Source organism: Anolis carolinensis, chromosome 4, assembly GCF_035594765.1.
Source record: "Anolis carolinensis isolate JA03-04 chromosome 4, rAnoCar3.1.pri, whole genome shotgun sequence".
Classification (NCBI taxonomy): domain Eukaryota; kingdom Metazoa; phylum Chordata; class Lepidosauria; order Squamata; family Dactyloidae; genus Anolis; species Anolis carolinensis.
The window spans coordinates 213,169,317-213,186,922 of record NC_085844.1 but is presented as its reverse complement, the minus strand read 5'-3'; the positions used below and the strand labels follow the sequence as shown (position 1 = coordinate 213,186,922).

The window sequence follows — 17,606 nt, the reverse complement described above, 5'->3', positions numbered from 1 at the left end:
ATTCTATTCTGTAAGCAACAGGAGCCTTTCCTGATGCAGCCGCGTCTCGCGCTTGCTGTTGCTGGTCCAGACGCCCGGCCTGTTCTCGCCTTCCTTTTCCGCATGGGGAGAGGCGGGGCCAGAGGGCGGGCGTGACGGGGGGAGACTTTGAAGCGGAGCTGAGTCAATATCCCGAAAGAAGCATTACAACGGGGTGGAGGTGTCCTGTGCTGTCGTCTGGTCATCCACACTGGCGGCGATGCAGAAGCAGGGAAGGCCGGCTTAGGGTCGTCGAGGCCTGTGAGGCGAGAGAGGGGCGTGGCCTAGCGCGAGGCTGAGAGGTCTGCGGGCGTGGCCTCGCGCAAGACGGGAAAGGCGAAGGCGGGAGAGGGCCGTGACCTAGCGCGAGGCTGAGAGGTCTGGGGGCGTGGCCTCGCGCAAGACTGGAAAGGCGAGGCGGGAGAGGGGCGCGGCCTCGTGGCTGGGGGCTCGGCCTCCGGTGAAGCTGAAAAGACGAGGCGTATGAGGTGAGGGGGCGTGGCCTCGCGCGAGGTTGAGGGACTGGGGGCGTGGCCTCACGCGAGTCTCGAAAGGCGAGGCGTATGAGGCGGGAAAGGGGCGTGACCTCGAGCGAGGCTGGGGGCGGGGCGAGGCGAGGCGTGTGGAAGGAGGGCGTGGCCTCGCGAGAGCCACTACATAGCCGCTGCGCTATGAGGGAGCTTTTTTCTCCTCGTATCCTTCCACGAAGCCGGCGGTGTGTGGCGGTTTTCTTCTGAGGGGCGCCTTCAGGCAGGTCGGTGGGCCTTCCTTTTCTCCCTTGTCGTCCTTGTGTGTTGAGGGCGACGTGCCCGAGTGGAAGGGGGGGAAAAATGGTGTGAGGGAACTGTTTGGGGTTACAGCGGGGAAGGAATGTGAGTACCGTTATGTGGTGGGAGGGATGGATGGGTGGATGGGGAAGGCAGGCCAACGGGCGAGCGCGCCACAGGCCTCTCTCTCCGCACCTTCCTGTCCTTGCCGCAGCACGTCGGCTCTGAGGGGCAGCTAAGGCCGCGAGACGATAGGTAGGTAGGTGCCCGGTGTTTCTCGTGGGAGAGCCGGCGACACGACCTTTTGTTCTTCGAGGGATGGATGCTGTGCCCCGGAAGCCAGGCAAGGAGAGAGGGAAGGAGGGCGGCTTCCCCATCCAGTACATCCGAGATGTCTGTGGCAGAGGAGCTCGATGCGGCGTGGGCCTTTGGCGCCTCGCCTGCCTCCCAGATGCTCAAGGAGCCTCGAAGAATGGATGATGCCTCCGCGGGAAAAGCCCAGCCAGCCAGGCCTGGGCAGTAACTGCACTGTAGAATGGATTCAGGTTGACATCACTTGAACTGCCATGGCTTGATGCTGTGGAATCCTGGGAGGCGCTGTTTTACTAGGTCTGTAGTGAAAATAGAAAAATACTGCTAGAACTGGTGTAGACCTTGGGCCATGTTTGTGCCTCTCAGCATAGCTACTGGCTCTTAGGAATTGGTGGGAGTTGAAGTCCAAAACACCTGGAGGGGTGAAGTTTGCCCACGCCTGCTCTACACTGTAGAGATAATAATAATAATAAAATGTTATTTATACCCCGCCACCATCTCCCCGTGGGGACTCGGGGCGGCTCACAATGTTACAAAAGTAACAGCACAAATACATTAAACAATATACACAGTTTAAAACACAAGAAGATGATAAAACAGAAGTTAAAACAAAGGTTTATATAATATCAGTAATAATATCAAACAACCACCAATGCAAATCCGTCAACTTCAAAGGTGGGGGGGGACTATAGCAGCAATATAAGATAAAATCATTAGATTAAAATACCCCAATGAAAGGAGCCTAATAACATTCAGGATAGAATTATAATGAGGCTGGTCATCCAATGGCTGTCTCCAAAGGTTTGACACCACTTTAGCTGCTGTAGCTCAGTGTTAAGGAGCCTGGGAACTGTTGTTTGGTGAGACAAGGTTAAGGTATTTGTAATGCTAGGATTCTCACGCTTCCATAGCATTGAGCCATGGTTTTTCAAACAGTGGATTTTTGCAATTACTTATGCTACAGTCCGACCTTCTTTGTGGACTGATTTTGTATCCACGGCTTGAAAATATTTCATTCAGCATTTGAAAAAGGATTCTCACAATTACTTAAACTATACTTAGTTCACCTTCCTTATGGACAGATTCAGTATAACCTTAAAGGCCCTACATGGTTTGGGTCCAGGTTTCCTACAGGATCGTCTTTCCTTGTATAATTTGCCCTGTACACTGAGGTCCTCTGGGGGACGCTTACTCCAACCAGCCAGAACCCAACTGGCAACAGTCAGCAAGAGGACCTTTTCATTGGCTGCTCCGAGTCTGTGGAATGACCTGCCAGAAAAGCTCTGACAGTTGCATGAGCTTTCACATTCAAAGCAGAACTGAAGACCCATCTCTTCTGGCAGGCCTACCCAGTCAATTTTAAGCCATGAATTTAAAAGATACATTTGATCATTACTGTATTTAAATGTTTGTATCATGTATTTTATTATATGTATTTTATAAAAATGTATTTTAATGTATTTATTTTATTGTATGTATTTATGATATGTTTTAATGATAAAGAGGTGGGCAACAAATATTATTAACACCCACAGCTTAAAATATTTTTTTTAATTTGAAAAGCAAAGTTGTTTTATTCAAGAGACACCACTTTACTATATCATTGTATATAGTGGGACTGTGGGTCCTGCAACCAAACCCTAGTGGGTACGAAGGGCCCACTGTGTTATCTTCTCATAATGGCTTAAATTAGAAATGTGTGAATGTTATTTGCTTGTATTTAGACTTAATCATAATTATAATAAATTCATTGAAATTAAAGTGTTTTAAATTATTGGAAGTAATTAATGAGTCTTATTGATGTAAATGGCTTCATTCTTAGTATTACTAAATCGGAATACAACCTATGTTTTATGAACTGGCATTTTCCTTGTTTTCAGTGGATGCTGCAGGGTTGTATAGTTGGGGGTTAGATGTCTTTTATAGCCTTCTGTAAAACCTAACAATAGGGACCCGTTCTTTGATAAAATGAAGATGTCTAATTTCATATGTTTACTGTACTTCTAATATGTGAATGTCCTATAATGTAATAAGTCACTGCTTATGGTGGTAAAATGCAACCTTAATTATTTTGAGTATGCTAGTGTTGAGATGGAAGGTGACTGTTTTTGAAGGTGATAATGCAGGCTTGGAACTACCCCACCCCACCCAGCCCTTGTCCAGAAAATTTTGAAATCAAGCCTGAAATAAAAAGAACAGATGGGTGAGACAAACGGTTGAAAGAAATGTTAGGGGACAACACGACAGTACAGAATAAGAGAAACAGCTGTCATGCCACACCAGTTGCTTAACCACTCGTGTGTTCTCTGAGCATCATGATTGCTTTTATAGCTATATTTATGTATATCCACAGAATAAGGCAGAACAATTGATTGTGAATCATGAATGAGACCAGTCAATAAAATTGTCTTACGCTTATAAATATGCCAGATTTGCTGTAGCTCTTCAGACCAGGTGCTCTGAGTCTTGTTTAAAGTATCAGGTGTCTTTCTCTGGTTATTGGCAAGCCTTTGAGATGTTTTGAGGATCTCCCTACATAATGGAAAGTTTAGTTTAGCTGGACTACAGGATTAGGATTAATATAGATGAATATGGCAATTTTTCTGGAAAAAACAAATTGCAGTACATCAGTATTTTATATTGCTTGGTGTATTTCAAAATCCCAAACATTCTGAATTCCAAGCATTTTTAATATTTGCATATCTGCACCGGGCTTAAGTGGAGAACTACTTCAGCCTCTCTCCCCAATTTTGAATTATTAGTCTTACAGTAAAACAAATATAATTATATATTTATCATTTAACACCTCACGGTTGTCACAAAATATAAAGAGAAGTCGTGTTTTGGGAGTCAACTGCTTCGTTTGTAATTTATGTATTTTTAGAAATATTTTTTCTATAATTCAGAAATATTGGAACATTCTCATCACATGTGGAAATATATACCCAGTGCCCTACAGATACTTCAGGGTTTTTAAATGAGTGTGTATTTATTTCAGTTTTCCTGGAGCTAGATACAATATTATTTTTACAGCACGTGCTCTCGTATGGGAAGGTACAGATTTCATTGGAAGAGTATTCCATAAAGTTTTCCATTTAACAAATTCCACATTTGTATGTTAGATCAGTATCTCATGCTTACCTGAAGCCTTCAGGGTCTGGATATGTTGAATCTATATTATAGTTCTTTTGTCATAAAAAAGAAAATTCTGATGTCATTCTTAAGAGTTTAATCAATAAAAGTAAGGCTGAGTCGATATATCTCTTGGAGAAATTAGTGTAATTTTCTACCAGTGATGCTATCAGCTCATTGGATTCCTTTTTCTTTAGAATATTTTTAAACTAGTTAAGGAGGCTAAATGCTTTATGTTATGAATGAGTCTTTCAGAGCATAATTAACTGGAGTGCAACTACTTTGTCGTCTAACCAAGTAAAAGAGCAATTTCATTCTGACAGAATTACACACAGATCTTTCCAGTATATTAAGAGGATATAGTCTGATTTGTTAACTTGTTTCAAATGTTACCTCTTATTCAGTTCTTTTTCTTTTGTCCATTAAATGTTGGATTTTTATGGAAATACAATGTGTTTTTTAAATGCATGTTTTATAGCTATTTAAAACATAGCCAAAACGTAATTTGGTATGCTATGAAGTTTGTACTGTTACTATGTTGAAAGTGTGTATAAGATAATTTTTTCATGGGCTGTAAAAAGTGCAATAACATACTACAATAATTTTTGAGTAATTTTCTTATTTCATAGCTATCAAATTTCAGGTTCAGATTTCTTGTAATAGTATTGAAGACTGAATGCTAAAGTATTATAAAAAGTTATTTTCTGACATGTATTTACTGAAGATGGAAAAAGCTGTTCTTATATTTGGTTATGAATAACAATTAAGATATTTACGAATTTCATGTCCTAATATAGATTATTGAAATTCCATAGAATTATAGAATTTCAGAGTCAGAAGAGACCACATGGGCCATCAAGTCCAAACCCCTGCAGGAAAAGCAGAAAACACCCATGACAGATGGCTATCCAGCCTCTGTTTAAAAGCCTCCAAAGAAGGAGCTTCCACTTTACTTTGAGTCAGAGAGTTCCACTATTGAACAGCTCTTATTGTCAGAACGTTCTTTGTATTGTTCAGGTGGAATCTCCTTTCCTGCAATTTGAACCCATTCCTCCAAGTCCTTGTCTCCAGGGCCACAAAAAACAAGCCTTTTCTTCTCCCTTATGACATTCTTTCAGATATTTAAACAAGGCTATCATGTCTCCTCTCAACCTTCTCTTCTGCAGGCTAAACATACCCAGCTCTTTAAGCCATCCCTCATAGGGAATGGTTTTCAGAACTTTGATCATTTAGTCACCCTCCACTAGACACATTCCAGCTTGTCAGTTTCCCTCGGTGGTACCCAGAATTGGACACAGTATTCCAGGTGAGCTCTGATCTAAACAGAATAAAGGGATATCATTACTTCCCTTGATCTAGACATTTCTTTTGATTAAGTCCAAAATCCCATTGGCCTATTTAGCTGCTGCATCACATTGTTGGCTTATGTTTAACTTGTCTGCCAGGCATCATCCATCCCGTATATGTGCATTTCATTTTTTCTGCCTAAGCGTAGTCCTTGTTGAAATTCATTTTGTTAGTTTTGGCCCAGCTCTCTACTCTGTTATTTTGAATTCTAATCCAGTCTTTTGGAGTATTATCTATCCCTCCCAATTTGTTGTCATCTGCAAACTTGATAAGCATTTGCTTTTTTAGTTCTTCTTATGGGATGGTATATTTGTGCTGATGCTGAATATTTTGTCACTGCTTGATTTCCCTAGTGTATTGTGCTATGAAGGTTTTCTTTGGTATTATCTTTAGTGAGCTGCTCCTACCTCTCACTTCTAAATCTTCTAGAGAGTGTTAATGAAGTATTGAGTCACATATGAAATGCTCTGCAGATGTACATGTGCTAAATATTTTTCCCCATCTGAAAGTTTTAACTTCTGATATTTGAGTTTCTAGAGGACTGGTATTGTGTTTGCGGATATTATCACCATTCTTGCAAAATAGAAAAAATGCTCAACTGTGACTCTTTTTGGAGAAGGCCATCCACTAGAAATCAGTAAATTGGTATAAATGATATTAGAGTTCAAAGGTTTAATCCACTTGACCGAAACACACACTTTTGCCAAGCAATAGTGTGGGGAAATGACAGAGTCTTAGAGTCCAATGAAGCTTGACAACAAGGCTGGAAATAAACTTGGTTCTTGGCTAGGTCCGTGACTAGAAACAAGGCAAAACGTGAAGTGTGGAGCAGGGTCCGTGGTTAAACAGCAAGGCAAAGCAAAGGCTTGAAAACTTGATCCGGGAAGCAAGGAACTGGGGTTACGAAGTCCACACATGATCTCTCTCCTGAAGCTGATCAATTGACTCCGCAAAGAATCTCCCGCGCCAAACACCTATATTGGGTCTCGTTTTCCCGCCAACAATCTCTTTCCCTAGAGAACGAGAAGCGAAACCCAACTCTGTCCAGATGCATGACTCCTTAGAATTTCCCAAGGGAAGCAGTCCTAATCAGCCTGTTGTTTGGCAGCGATCCGTAAACTTCTCCGATTTGCTTCTCTAACTCCTCTGTCTCTAGAGTAAGATTCCTTCCTGGAAAACGGAGGGGAGTACTGTCCAAGGCCTGTTTTACTGAATTCTTGAGGGCAAACATCAACATCCGGCAGGTGAAGGGACTCCGGCTCTTGTTGAACCGGCGAAAACCCCATGTTTTCATCTTCATCTGCCACGATAGTACTTGGAACAGGACTACAAGGCCCATGAGGCATCACATAAACAAACAAATAAATAATTGCAGGTTATGTAGAGGAATGAATTGGCAAAACACCTCTGAGGAGTCCTTGCCTAAGAAAGCCTATGGGCCGGTTGTGGCTCTCCAAGGTCACTTATCCTGCCCTAGCTCTAAACTTTAGACTTAGACTGGATTTACACAGCCCTATATCCTAGGATCTGATCTCAGATTTTCTTCTTATCCCAGATTATCCGCAGACTCATAATTCAGTTCAAAGCACATCCTGTGCTATAGGGCTGTGTAGATCCAGCCTTAGGATCGCTTTAAGTCTGAAATGACTTGAAGGCACACAACAACAACAATCCTAATTAACTTGACTCACATTAGTCAAAAGCAGGCCCATTGAAATATTGGTAAGTTTATGTTGGTTAAAATTGTTCTTCATTTTAAATAGTGTATCATCCTCTCAAGGTTTTTTGTACTACAGATAAGATGTATGTAGTGTGCATAGGAATTGGTTCATTTCCCCCCCCAAAGTATAGTCTGGCCCCCAACAGTTTGAGAGACTGTGAATTAGACCTCTGCTTAATAAGTTTGAGGACCCCTGCCTTATGGTATTGATGGACTCTTCATAGATTAACAAGCAATTTGAAGGCACACACACACACACAAGTCCCACCTTTTTGAGTGACACTTATTTCCTAATGAAAATGCAGATGTGTATAGCCCAAAGCTGATATGTAGTTGTTGTCATTGCTTATGGAAGGCATTTGTCAATATAGTGGCAGATGGGACATTTTCAAATAATACTGTCAAGGAGGGTAGCCTAGAAGACCCAATTAATAATGAATAGATGTCCCAAATAATAAAAGATAACTGCCACCGATTAGTGGAAATGCAGCCACCACATTAGATTATAAAAGTGCTCAACTACCCAATAGCTCAGTGGAAGCCTTTTACTTTATTCGGTGTTAAAATGGTAGCGCAATTGTGCTGAGGGAGTCTATAGACGACAGAGGCTTTGATGTAAAAAGAACAATATCAAGTTTATTCAGGCACAAGCTTGGTGGTTACAAAAGATGTTTCACTTAGAGGTATTAACAGTTACAATACTAGAATGAGATGAATCAAACTCTCTAAAGTATCACTTCTTTTACTTAAAGTAGTTAAAACTTCTTCCTCTGCTCCTTTTAAACTGTTACTTCAATGGATCTCTGTGAGTCCAGCTGGGATTGGTTCCCAAAGTCTGAAACTTGGACTATCCAGTGACTTCAAACCACAGTCACCCCTGTGATATACTATCACAGATTCTCTGTACCTTTCCAGGACACAGACTACATTAAATAAGTCACCAAACTTATTTAAAACCGACTAAAAATGAACAATTGAGTCTCCTTGATCCCATCAACCTAGAATCAATCTATCCTGTGCCTCATCAGAGCACAGTCTGAGGCTTCGCTTTTAAAAACACCTTCACTTCTCCTCCCCTCGGCAGATGGCTCCGCCCACATCTCCATGGCAACTGCCTCAGAGGAGAGCCGCTAAATGGCTGCCGCCGTCTCACACCTACCCAACCAAATCACAAGCACATAGTTAAACCCAACAAACATGAATACAAAACTCATACTTCATTACAAATACCCTCTTCTTCTACAGTATCTTACACTCTTCTGAAATGCAAGCCTACCCCCATGCAGCAGATTTCTTGTGGAAAGGGGAATCATAAAAATTAATTGGATCCTGTACAGGAAGAAAGGTGGAATATAACTTGAATAAATTAATAACCTTTCCCCACTAATAGATGTCTTTACATTTATTAGTGCGGCTGCAATCTGAATATTGCTTCAACCTTGAAGTACAGTAGAGTCTCACTTATCCAACATAAACGGGCCGGCAGAACGTTGGATAAGCAAATATGTTGGATAATAAGGAGGCATTAAGGAAAAGCCTATTAAACATCAAATTAGTTTATGATTTTACAAATTAAGCACCAAAACATCATGTTATACAACATATTTGACAGAAAAAGTAGTTCAGTACACAGTAATTCTATGTAGTAATTACTGTATTTACAAATTTAGCACCAAAATATCACGATATATTGAAAACATTGACTACAAAAATGTGTTGGATAATCTAGAACGTTGGATAAGCGAGTGTTGGATAAGTGAGACTACTGTAAAGTATCTTGATTCTTGCATGGTTACAGAGAAAACATACAACTTACTGTCGCCTTACACAGATATTTTTCTACAGTGTAAAAACATGTGGAATACATTACCAAAGATTTTTTTAAAAATTATCTTCCTAGGTAATAGTAAAGCCTGTATTTTATAGCACACAACAAGTTTGAGTACTTCTTCAGGAAATGTGTTATATTCATAATTAGTCATAGAGTTTTGATCAATTTACCTATCAAGCTTTGCATTATTTCTAGTGGAAATCATATCCTGTTTGCATAACTTTTGACTTGTAGAATAACATTTAAATAATTGGACAATCTTTTCATTATTAGAAACTGAACAATTGCAATCTAATCCAGTGTAACTACTTGAGATTGCACAGAGTGCTTTTTGTAATCAGTAGGGCAATAGTATTAATGGTAACCATGAAGACTAAGGTCCCTTCTACACTGCCATATATAATCCAGATTACCTGCTTTGAACTGGATTATATGGCAGCGTAGACTCAGCTAATGCAGTTCAAATCAGATGTAGATTATCTGCTTTGATATTCTGGATTATATGGCAGTGTAGAAGTGGCCTAAGGTGAGGATAGAGCACAATGAAATTATAGTTTTAATGGAGGCCAAAGTTATACAACTCCAAGTCCCCGAAAAATGTGCGGCACTCAAGCTAAGTAAATATCACTATGCCTGAAGCATTGCTAATTCAATCGTGAAATATTGCATCATGGACAAATTGCTTTGAAATCCTAGATATTTTGTTTAAACCACAAGCGCGGCATTCTCTGTTGCTCAGTTTTGAATCACTCAGTGCTGAGATGCAAATAGTCATGAATTTATTATGTTTATCAACAGACATATAGTCCTGGTGTACAGTGTGCTTGCTTCCTGTAAAATCTAGAGTAAAAAAAACCTGATTTAAGAGAAGTTTAATAAACAAAAAAAGCTTAGAAATTTTAGAACTCGTATTTTTATTATGAAAATAGCAATATATAACACGAAAGATTATTGTTATAAGCAAAATAAAACACTGAATTTGAAAAAAGAGATATTGTCTTGTATTGGTGGTACATAACTACCAGGAATCAAGAAACGTCTAATTTATATTCCTTTTTCACTTTTAGGACTTAATAGACTTATTAGATATGGAGGTTTTTGTTTTGAGGTAGGTAGGAAAATAAAGATAAGATAGGAGAAGAAAAGGTGCAAAAGGTGGAAGAATGGAGTGAGTGAATAAGCTTATGCATATTAACCAGGCAATGAATCCAAATCACAACAGTTGTTGGAATTGGACAGTATTGTTGTAGTAAATTACTCCAGAAGGGTGTCCCATATGTCATTAAATTTGTGAAATGTATTTATTTGAATATGTGTCACTTAAGATGCCAGTTTTAGGGGTTTGGTTACTCAATCATCAGTGTCAGTAGAGAGAGGAATTTCCAAGCCAAAGTAGTTGCTTAGCAACTGAGGCAGAAGACTGAATCTAAGCCACATGAATTTTACTTAGGGCCCATTGGACTCGAATGTAACCAAACACTCAGTGAACAAACAAATTCCAAGTGCTGGCTGTCAGATTGATTCTTTATTTGACATCTTTATGAAAAATGCAGTTTTTTCTTAGTTTCAATATTACAATAGCCTTTACTTCTCCACATCGACATAAACCAGTGCAGAAGGCAGCATTTTTTTTTAAAGTGTAAATCTAAATTTGAGGTTGTGAAAAAAGAAACTACTGAATTTAAGGCCTCTTTCTGTTTTGTTAGGAATGCGATGTGCTCCAATTTCTGTAACCCATGATAGACATAAAGCAGGGTTGTGGACACTCTGTCCCATGAGCTAATGTGATACATGGAGGTCCCTCATTTGGCTTCATAGCTGTTTTTATGCCTTTCCCTACTATTCAGTGGTAAAAGATGAGAGGCTTTAAAACTATTTGGAGCTGAACTCTGGATTGCCAGCCAGGAAGCAGGTGTACGTGGGTCTACTGTCAGAGCTGACAGACATAAAATTGAATGCATATTTGATGGAGAAGTATCAAAACTGGTAAGAATTGCACCTGTCTATGGCCACTTTTCTTTGACCCCTTTGAGCTCCATGCTTTGCAGAAATGGAGTCCCTGCGACCCATCCCAAACTGACATTATACCTCCGAGCTGAAAACGTCCCATCTTCCTGTTATGTCAGCTACAGATCAGATTGTTCTCTGTATAAACAAACATATTTTAAGCCCATATCCACCTACATTTTTATGACATTTTAGCAACAATTATAATAGGTAATGGTGAAAAATACAAAAGGGAAGATATACATAATATTGCCATGTATTCCCAGTTTCAATAGTTTTCTGTCTCCAGGGCACAGCCAGTGTAGAACAGGATCTCTGTAGTCCTGTTTAGTGGGGCAGGGTGTGTGTAGTTCCATTTGGTTTTGAAACTGGTACATTGAAAATAAATGGAGAACAAGATAAGGCTGTAGTAGAAAACATAATTGGCCAGATGTTCTGATCTGGAAATTTTGAAAATGAGAAAAAGCTAGAGACTGTGTTAACATTTGTAGATTCAGGAGAGCAGTGGATGACCAGATCTGAGAAGCAGGTCTATTGACTAAAGAAAGTGATTTCCAAGCTGTAAAAGGAGTAAGCTCCTTTGAGAGAAATCAGTTCATGGCTAAGATGAGTAGAAGCTCATTCTATGAGGTGGTGGTGATATAGTATTGTATCTGTAGAGGGAGGAAAAAGGAAATTAGGTGAGGATAGCCACATAGTATTCCTGTGAAGTTCTTAGAACAAGATATTGCAGTGTCTTAATCTTCAGTTTGTTGGCCTCCCAAATTCTGCCCAAGATCTACCTGAAGAAATGCACACCACATCTAAAAACCAGGTGCGATTTTTGAGTGAGTTTCACCAAAAATCCATTCTTAAAACAGGAAAATGTGGGTGAAAATGCCCTCCCACAGCCACAAAATACACAGAATTTTTTCATCCTCCCCAGCCTGGCACTTTTGGCTCTATATGTCCAGAATGGCAACTGAAAATTGTGTCTTCCCAATACAGCTGTCAGTTCTTCTACCGAAAGGATGTACTACATTCATCTGAAATGGTCAGCAAAGGCTTCCAGGATAGAGGACATATTTCTACAGCTGAAGAGTGAAAGCTGGGTGGATCCGGGCTTAGAGTGCCTCAGGAATATTTAACAAAAGAAAGTTTAAATTCAGAATACAGTTACTTTAAATTCAGAATACAGTTAATGTCAAACTGTAAAATACAACATTGAAAACTGACAGCTTTGAAATTTGTTAGCAGGTAGGAATTGTCTAGTATGCTAAATCACTCAGGCATTATTCATTAACACAAAATAAGCCTGGTAGAGCAAACATGCATGACTAGGGAGACAAGACTGATAGTAATAACTGTATTGCACAGCTTTTTTGGACAAGTAACTGTTTTCCATTCAGGATACTAAAGCATTGCTTGGATAAATTTAAGTTGTTGCTAATATGGATTGTTATACAGTTAGCCTTTCATATTTTAAGGTTTGACATCCATGGATTTGATTATTTGCAAGTTTGACATCGATCTGTCACAGATGCTTTCTTTCCAATTTCCAGGACAAGTTCCTTCATATCTATATAAAGAAGTATAGACTGACACGGTCTGGATTTCCTTGGTGCAATTCGTATTACCTATCTTTATGGGTTAAGGATCATGAGGAGTGCCTACCCCTCCTGAGATTTGAGGCTACCCCATATTTCAAGAGGAGGGGAGGAAAAGCTATTGTTGCTGTAGCCACTTTCCTCTTGAAGCTGGGGCTACTGCTTGCACATTCACACAGTAACCCTGCAGTTTGGAAGGAAGGGTTGGATGAGCAATCACTATTGTGACCTTACTTCCTCCTGAGGCCAGGATTGTTGTGTACACATTCACACAATAGTGCCATATTTCAGGAGGAAGGGGAGCATGAGCAATTGCTGATTCCAGAATAATTTTTAGCTTCTGGTCAATATTAACACTCCTCATGGAGCCTGAAAAAAGAAAGACTTCTTTGTTTTAATTGTGGAAGGGTGTTAATAATGACCAAAATCTCAAAATTATTCAGGAATCTGATTTGAACCGAAGAGGACATATGTCTGAACCATTGTATTAAAACAAATGGTTTTATTTAGATGCCATTGAGGAGTGTTAACATGGGGTTCCCTTGCTTGAAATTATTTCCAATTGAATATTAATGAAATAATCAAAGGATGCTTCTGTCAGCTTTTAAGTGTTCAGAAACCATGCTTTCTGAATTCTTTATTTGCACCCCTGCCTCCGGAAGCGCCTGCCACAGTATTCCCATTAACAGTTACGTTACTGGTTCAGAATAGTGACAGATTGAGAATGTTGTAGTGGCAGAATTGCAGGTGGGGTAGCACAGGCAGCTTTCTTTAGAGGAAATATTTCATGCTGTGGGGATCAGTTGTGTTAACCAAGTTCTAAGCAATTTGCATACGATAGTGCAGAAGATCTTGTACCAAACTAACGTCAGCTTTTTAACAAGTGAAAGGAATTTAGACAGATCAGAAATCAATTATTCCTTGAAAGATAGGAGTCTACACCAATGTAGGGATAGTTTCTTTCAGTTTATGTTTGCAAATCAGGAACTGTCCTCAGGAGTGTGTTGTAAAATATTTGTGTTCTGTAGAGGCTTTTGGGAAAACCTGCCTTCCACTTATACCTGCATCCAACTTATACACAACTATATGACAGATAAAAGCTTGCGTGAAGAGCATGGCCTAAGCCATATCTAATAGTCATATGGCAGCATTATGAAGAAGGAAAGTAGTAAAGGAAGACAAGCTGAATTGCTATTGGTTTTTTTGGCTGTTGTTGTTGTCGACCACGTTTCTAGGGGATCGGGCCCCTTAAGGAGAGAGCCGATCCGGTCCTGAGAGAACGGACCTTGGCGGAGCCAATAGGAGAATATGAGCCGCAATACAACCTGGAGCCGAAATGAAGAAGGTCCGCCAAAGTTGAAGGAAAATCCGCCAAGGAGTCTTTATTGAGCGATTCAGCTGAAAAGGACACTAGTAGCGATCATTCAGCCTACTAGCGTACCATATAACCAAAATAAAGCCATATTTATACAATGTTTCAGTCTGACAGCCCCTTGAATTTCCCGCCCCGCACCCCCGCCCATCTGATCGCGGATAGGCTAGAGGGTTGAACGAGGCGGGCTTTCGTTTCCCGCCTTGCTCCGCCTGGCCCAATAGGAAGCTGCTTATTGTCTCTACCCGGGCCAATCAGGAAGGGGAAGGCGGGAGTTATTGGAACAATGAAGTGACAGGGCAAGAAAGATCGGATTAATTCCTGCCCGGCCGAATTCTAAAGGGATTAATGTCAGCAATCAAGGGTTCCTGTCACGTATACAGATTTTAGATATGCCTTGGGGTGTCAGGGGGGAAGTGGTGATGGGTGTTGATGAGCCAAAATTGACAGGCTCCACAGGGCGCCTTCCTGAGGTGTCCTGGAATTTCCTGAGATATGACAACGTTTGCCCTGGGGGCTGAATCACCTTTAGGACTGTACTCCGAATTTGGTGACTCAAGCCTTATATTGTCCATGCAATCTGAATTAGATTGGGTTAAGCTGTGGCAGATTATCCTTTTGTTTTGGGGAAGGTAAACCTGGGTCATAGGAGCTGGGGTTCATGTTGGGGTCAAAATATTTTCCATTTGATTTCATGATTTGACAATTATATGAAATAAAATGAAAAATAAAATAAAGTTGGAGCGTAAACCCAGCTGGGAAAAACACATATTTTCCGGGGATCCCAAAGAGTACAAATACATATAGGCAGATAGATAGATTTCAAGGAAGTAAGGGAGAATCCATAGAGGTGGGTTACATTGCATAAAGGGGAATCATGGATGATATAAACAATTGAAAACATTTGATAAGAACGAGGTTTACAACATCTGGGGAACCCAATATGGAAAGTCATAGAAGTGGAGTTCTAGCAGCATGATTTCACAATTCATGAAGTTAGCCCAACGATTAGAAATTCATACAACAGTGAGTCATGAGGGTGTCCAGGTACATAGAATATGAAAATTCACGGAAAAGAGTTCATTTGTTGGTGGAAAGAGTTCGTAGAGATGGCATGGGGAAGAGGCACATGTGGGTTGCAGTCTTTTGAAGTATAAGATTTCATAAGTTCAGGGGTAGGTCTGGGGAAGAGTGTTCTTCTCCTTCATAAAATTATGAAGGTATGAATGAGACGTGGAGGGCACCCGTCCGGGCACCCCCTGTAGAGAGGGTGAGGGTCCTTGGAGAACTATGTCTCCCCAGCGGGAGAGCGATCCCCCCATCCCCAGTTCACAGAAAGGGGGCTGGGGATCTCCTAGAACCATTCCGCGGGTCACGGGGAGAGGAAAGTCCGGGATAAGGCTGGAGGAGAGCAGTCCGGCTTGAAAAGAGCGGTCGGTCCCGTTTGACAGTCAGCTGTTGAGGTGCCGAGAACCGGACTGATTTTGGTTCCGCTGGTGGTCCTTGAGTCAGGGGCCTTAGAAAGGGTTAGGACTAAAAGATGAGTGTGCTAGGGGTAATTTTGATAAAGATATGAGCCAATTTGTACCGTCCGCCGTATTAATCTATGGCGGAGAAGCCTCCGCCAGGGTTTAAAGACGGGTTAGTGAGAGGGAGAGAGAGAGAGAGATTGCATGCAAAGGAAGGAGTCAGAGAAAGACACAAAATAACCAGATAGAGAGTGTTACTGTTAAAATAAATGCTACTTTTATTGGGGGATTTGTTACATAGTTCAGGGAAGGGGAAAGTGAAGAAAAAAAGATCTTTTAATAACAGTCTGCTGCGGTCCCGCTCCGTTCCTTTGGTGATGGATCTGCGGAACTCTCCTCTGCGGGTTCAAATTAATTTGAAAGCCGGGGTCTCGGTCATCATTGTTGGTCCTAATAATGGCTGCCAGATCATAACTTGTATAGTCATCCCTTCACTTGGTGATTTTTATTTTTTCAGACTTTATTATTCACATATTTGATTTAAAAATGTTCTCTCTGGGAATCCCTAGGCCCTCCACTGTGATTCTATGATCAGCCTCCAGTGCAAGTTGATCATAGAGTTGAGCTGGAAGACCTAGAAATTCCTGCATATGTTTTCTCAGGTAAAACATTTAGCATTTTTTTAAATTTGTGGTTTTTCACTTTCATTGTGGTTATCTGCCCCTAACCCAGACAAATGTGGCAGGCTGACTAATAAAAGAACTTACAAAGAGAGAGAATTTCCTCGCACAGTGGGCAGCTATCTGACAACTGGGAGCCATGCATATCCTTTGCCGAATCTTTGAGGGTTGCAGTTTCTTCTCCCTTTCACGGTCTCTCCCCATTTTTTATATATATATATATATATATATATATATATATATATATATATATATATAAAATTATCAGATGAACTCCTTGCTACTGGTTGAAAGTGAGGAGGGGGCAACTTTATAGTGTTTTTGATCTCTTCTTCATATTTTCAGTACTTACTTTCTTTTAAGGTTCTGTTTTGAGACCTCAAATAGTTCCTGATCTGCTAATTCGTGGGCTATGATATTTAGACATTTCTTCTTCAAAAGACTCTATTTCTCAGCTACATTGTCATCATTCAGTCTGTTGCTGATACTGTACTGTTTTCCACCTCCTGATCTCTAGGTCCACTTTGACTTACCTTCACTGTGGTCCATATCATCTCTCCCATTTTTAGCCTGCCCCTGTGTGACTTGCTAAAACAATAACAACCTTACACTATTGTTCAGTCCATCAGGAATATGTGTGTTAGTAAATAAATTTTAGCTCTGAATGTTAAAACCCTTTCGAATAATACATGTACTTTCTTATAAGGTCTCCAGTGTTGCATTTTCCGAGCGGCTCTCTTCAGAATGTTCCTTTCTAGCTGTATGCATAAAAGTAGCGATTCTGCACAGTTGAGATTGAGATGTTGAGATTCTGCACAGTGTTTCTGGTATGGAGCTGTGTTGTGCTTCCTTTTTGCGTTTTACTCACTAAACAGGTTTTAATCAGCACAGAAACTTTCAAATTCTGTGTAGCAAGAATTGGCAATTGTAGCAGTATACTTACTTTTCTCACCCATCTTGCAGGCCCATTTTCCCTGCTTGTTCAGCATCTGTTTCTTTTCTTTTCTCTACATCTGCGGAAATATGCCTGTCTGAATCCACCTTGGTGGTTCTGAAGACCTGCAGATTGTACAGGATTCTTCCTGCAACGATCTGGGCAGGGCTCCATGTGAACAGGCCACTGTTGCATATCATCTGTTCCTTTAGTGTGGTAATAGAAACATTCCAATCTAGTGGAACAGCACTGGGGCTAGATAATTTCTGAATCTAGATGCATTGTGTACTAAAAGAAATCAAACCTAAGATGTAAGGAGTCCTATGAAATAAATACCTTAATATTCTAACTGTTCTGTTTCTAAACTGACCTGCTTTCAAACTTTTTGATAGTGATGTGATACTTAACCTGTCACATAAGTTGAGGCTTCC

General features: G+C 40.6%; 1 protein-coding gene across 7 annotated transcripts in view; it reads left to right on the top strand.

Annotated features, from left to right (window-relative positions):
- The first annotated feature begins 617 nt into the window (after positions 1-617).
- The window catches only part of ppfia4 (PTPRF interacting protein alpha 4), a 173,250-nt gene continuing 156,261 nt past the window's right edge, over positions 618-17,606 (top strand). For 5 of the 7 annotated variants that reach the window (XM_062979707.1, XM_062979705.1, XM_062979706.1 and 2 more), the window contains exon 1: positions 619-772. The gene's annotated coding sequence lies outside the window, so the exon portion shown is untranslated. Of the gene's footprint in view, positions 773-17,606 lie in introns of all 7 variants that reach the window. The other 2 variants (XM_062979709.1, XM_062979710.1) reach the window with 1 other exon arrangement.